We start from the raw sequence: 5,271 nt of genomic DNA on the forward strand, positions 1-5,271 counted from the left end.
AAAATACCTATATTGAATGGAAGCAGAAACACGCTGTTTTCGTGCATGTATCTTTAAATGCAAATGAGCTGCTGCTCCCCGCCCCCTTTTCCAGAATAGGGCTGAGCCTTTACAGCTTGTGCCTCAAATACTCTGCCAAAAAACATGTTTGGTTTTGATTATCATGTATATCGTGCAGAAATCATGCGTTTTAAAGCCATAAACAAAGTTCTCTTTCATGTCTTATTGCGCTTAAACTGTCAAATACACACAGGTTTAAAAACACACATAGGTTACAAAAACACAGTTGGTTATGTCTGTGAAGGTAAATAGCTGGGAAATAAATCGCATGTTTACATTAGATCTGTGTATTAAGTGACAGCAGCATAATATGCAGTACTTACTGTTGTCTACGCTGTTAATATGAGCCAAACAATAAAATAAAAACAGAAAATCATTCACTGCTCCGGACTGAATACCTTCTAAAGCTTTAATAAGAAGACATTTCTTACATGAATGCTGCTTTAATATTGCTCTAGCGTGAAGATAAACATGGCGGATAGTGTGCTGCTCACTCAGGGCGGGGTCTCTGCTAATACGGCAATGTCTGTCAACAGTCAGGGGCGGGGCCTGTACAATGTGACATCACATTGTACAGATTCTGCAAACGGCTTGTTCTGAGACACTGCTTATGATTTATGGGGATTTAAAAAAAAGGAGTAGGCAGATTTTTATCATTATAGGGTGCTTAGGTACACACACTGCCAACACACATTTATGTTCAAACAACATGCAAAAGTGAATTTAGCATAATAGGTGCCTTTTAAGGGGGAAAATATATATATAGCATATATTAGACAAATAGGAATTACACAAGCAATTAATACGTGCTTACAGCTTGAGTGAAAGTGTGACTGTCTGAACACAGGGCTCCAGACAAAACAATCGAGTAAGGAGCCATTGGCTCCTATAAGAAAAAAACGTAGGCGCCAAATTATTTTTTTAGGTACCACAGAATAAACGTGTTTTATTTATTTTAGGTCCCTATTATTTTTATTTTTTTACATTTTAACATTTCAATCATACTGTCATGTGTTTATGTCTCATCTTTTCTTGACTTTATCAGCATTTTAATCCATCTTGTAGATGATCTGGGAACTAAGGTTCACTTAAAGTGGGAACTAAATGTCTTTTCCAACTATTGAAATATATAGTCAAAAAGAACTGTTCATTACACAGAATCTCTACCAATATCGTGGACAATAAGCATCACTTGGCCACTGAGTGTAGTTTGGGATCCTCCTCAATGCATCCTGTAATTGTTGTCATACACTCTTAAAAATAAAGGTGCTTCACGATGCCATAGAAGAACGTTTTTTGTCTAAATGGTTTCATAAAGAACCTTTAACATCTGAAGAACCTTTACTTTTCACAAAAGGTTCTTTGTGGTGAAAGGTTCTTCAGATTATAAAAAGTTGAGAAAGATATGGTTCTTTAAAGAACCTTTGACTGAATGGTTATTTGTGGAACCAAAAATGGTTCTGTAAAGAACCTTTTAAGCACCTTTATTTTTATGTATGTCTTTCACACTTTCAGTCTGTTTTTCTTAATTAGTCAAATGCAATTTTATAGGAGGAGTTGAATCATGTAGATAACAGGTTAAGTAAAAAATATTAATATGCAATAGCACATAAATATAGCAAAATGCTCCTCTTTATAGTTATTTTTCTAGCTGACTGATGAGCTTATGGACACCGAATGGTTATTCTGAGGTAAAAGTATATTACGTTGCAATGTATACAAGCTTTACACGTTTTCCGCAGTTTGAAACACTGAATGAGCTTTTATGTTTGGTTTTGATTATCATGTATATCGTGCAGAAATCATGCGTTTTAAAGCATAAACAAAGTTCTCTTTCATGTCTTATTGCGCTTAAACTGTCAAATACACACAGGTTTAAAAACACACATAGGTTACAAAAACACAGTTGGTTATGTCTGTGAAGGTAAATAGCTGGGAAATAAATCGCATGTTTACATTAGATCTGTGTATTAAGTGACAGCAGTGCTGTGGGTGGAAACATGCAGATTAAGGGGCGGTGATATTATAATAAGATCCCCTTCCTGCGTCACTAGGGGAGCGAAATCTGAGCAGCTCGTTTTTGCATATGCTTGCAGAGAAATGCTTACCAAAACAAAGTTACTGGGTTGTCCTTTTTCACCTTTTCTGGGTTGGTAGATGCGCCGGGGACTAGGCCTGTCACGATAACAACTTTTTGTTGCGTGATATATTGCCCCAGAAATAATTGCGATAAGCGATATTATTGTAATTTTAAAGACCATTTTATGCTACTGAATATATAATCATAATGTAACAGCATAATAATGCAAGAAGGCCTACACACTTTCAAATGACAACAAACTTTTAATTTTTAAGAATATTTAGATCATAGAAATTAAGTATCAAAATATTAGATACCTTAAAAAACCTGAATAAATAGTAAATAAACATTTTCTAACAAAAAGTGCACAGTAACAAGTAGAAAAAAGGAAAATTCACGAATAACTTGTATGGAGACTTTTCCATCTACAGATTTTCCCCTGACCTTCTTTTCTCTGTAAATTAATGGTGCACACTATTGCTGAAAAACACAATCACTACTGAGCAGTCAGATGTCCGTATGCACAAAGACACAGATCCCTAAACAAGACCATATCTGCAGATATGGAGATAACTTTATTTGTAGAAGCATTTTTTAAATGTGATCTAGCACCTCATGACTACACCACATTATGTTCGAGAAGCTGCAGAAGACACAGGCGCAAGTGGAATGTACTAAACATGGTGGCATTAATTTTTAAGTAAATATATTGCATCACCAAAAATTATTGAGGTCATGTACATATATTGCGTGATAAGTCGATATATTGATTATTGCGACAGGCCTACCGGGGACCCGATTATAGCACTTGAACATGGAAAAAGTCAGATTTTCATGATATGTCCCCGTAAATTATGTCGCCGTTGGCTGGCTTACGTCTCTTCAGTATTCATACTGGTGGTGCGAATGCAACCAGGAAAATGTCCCTAAGGGAGCGTTTAGTTCTCAGAGGAACCGTCCTGGTGGCTAGTTCCTCTAACTACCCGCTGCCAAAGCCCCTAAACTGTAACCGTCATCACATGTATTCTATTAGTTGAATATGTACTCTATTGTAGCAGCGTTATCACTTTCATTTGGTCTTGGTTAAAGTTCCTCAACAGGTTAAACTTCCCATTATGTGGCTATTTTGGAACTGTTGATCAATTGATGTTGATTACTTTCAGGTTACTTTCAGGTTAATGTGCATATTAATTAATTGTTGGTTGCATACAGCGATAGTGTGGAATTAGCAGCCCGTTCTCACAGGAAAATGCAACTATTTTATTTCGCGTGAATATGTATGATGTGACAATAGACGCCTTTAATAGTGACCCAGATTATATAGACCTCTTATTAGCCAGCTGTACATACTGTATCTGCGTTGTTATACAGAGAAACCTTGCAGCTCAAGCTATAACACAGCTTTTCTTACTTTCACTGTTACGATGAAATATCTACAGGTTGTCCGCGGGTCCTTAAAAAGTCTAAAAATGTCTTAAATTCAGATTCGATGGGTCTTAAATATTTTTGGTCACATTACCGCTAAAATGTGTCCAGTCTGACGGACCCAGTGACTGTTTACAATCATTGGACAGACTGAACAACAATGTGTTTTAAACATTAATCTCATAACAATTTTTATTTGTAATTTTGCAGTGTAAATTATTTAATTTGACTGGTAACAGCCCTATAGTGTATATTAAATGTATTGATCAATTTTATTAAAATAGGTCTTTATAAAGGTAAATAAAAAAAAATATGCATATGTGAAAAGCTGATAGAACACTGATGAAAATATTGCTTCAGAATTAATTTACACCACCAAAATCTCAGTGATGCGGTGCTTTTGTGGAGATATTTTGTATGCAATATTGTCTGCTGTTCACTGTATATCGTAATAATAAATAACATTTATGACAGCGACGATATTTTGTTTTCTTTTTACATTAAACACTTTAAATATTAATGTAATGTGTGTTTCCATCACAGGTTTAGGTCTTAAATTTCATATAAGGTGGTATTAAAGAGGTCTAAAAGGTCTTAAATTTAACTTGAAACCCTGTATCTACAGTATATGAAATATGTAATTGTAATTAATGTTAACAATTATAAGGCAACCCAGAGAATGTTCTTTGTGCATACATGTTTATTCGTAAATTTAGAATAAGTTTTAGTATGAAAGCTTTTGATGAATCAGGATTTGTTCATGAAAATGTTTGCATGTACTTTTCTTGCACAATTTTAATCTACTAATGATGATGACTAGTTATTGATTAGTTATGCCATTACTGTGCTTGGTGGACTGAATGGTTTGAATAGTAATTTAATACTGTGTATTGTAAAATAACCATTGAACTCTAAAGGCCTTTTTGCTACAATAAGAGTCTCTATGATCCATCATACAAAGTCCCATAAATAGTTTTTTGTGTAAAAAAAAAAAAAAATCACTGACCAATCATATGCAAGCTTGTGTAAGCACTCTGTTTCTTCTTACATAATAAACAAATTTACAGTCAAATAATATTTTATTGGATACGGGAAGTCATTTTCCATTCTTATGTAGCTTAAAATCAATCATATTGTTTCATGACTTTCAAAAAGAGGGCTTTTATTATGGCCGAATCATCTCAGATTTGATAGCGTAGACTCAGTCTCAGGTAAGTGAAGCTTCACTGCTGGGGTCCCGGTGCTCCTGTGGTAATGGACTCTGTTGTAAGTGCTCTCTGTGGCTCAGCCTGAAGGTCTCCGCTCATTTTCCACTTTATCCAGTAGCTTCTGTATATTGACCACCAGTTTTCTCCTGCGGTCTAGCTGAAGTTAACTAGCTCCAGAGCTTTGGTCACGTTGATGTAATTGTTTGACTGAGCTCAAAGAGTGCTGGAGCAACAGCAGAACTAGAGGAGCAGCGGCCTTAAAGGGTTAGTTCACCCAAAAATGAAAATTAGCTTGTGTTTTATTTACCCTCGAAGCATCCTAGGTGTATATGACTTTCTTCTTTTAAGGCCCCCTATAGCGAATCCATGTGTTTTTTTAAGAAAAATATCCATATTTCAAATGTAATAAACACTTTTCTCTCACTTCCGCTTACTGTCATACACTGAAGCAGTTCGTGCGCGCGCCTCTGAGATATGCTAGTCTCGCGAGTTTGTTTA

General features: G+C 35.4%; 1 protein-coding gene across 1 annotated transcript in view; it reads left to right on the forward strand.

The window, feature by feature from the left end:
* LOC107753496 (serine/threonine-protein kinase MARK1-like) overlaps positions 1 to 5,271 on the forward strand; it is a 27,534-nt gene that overhangs the window by 15,711 nt on the left and 6,552 nt on the right. The window lies entirely within an intron of this gene.

Source organism: Sinocyclocheilus rhinocerous, unplaced genomic scaffold, assembly GCF_001515625.1.
Source record: "Sinocyclocheilus rhinocerous isolate Xijiao unplaced genomic scaffold, SAMN03320098_v1.1 scaffold1523, whole genome shotgun sequence".
NCBI classification, from domain to species: Eukaryota; Metazoa; Chordata; class Actinopteri; order Cypriniformes; family Cyprinidae; genus Sinocyclocheilus; species Sinocyclocheilus rhinocerous.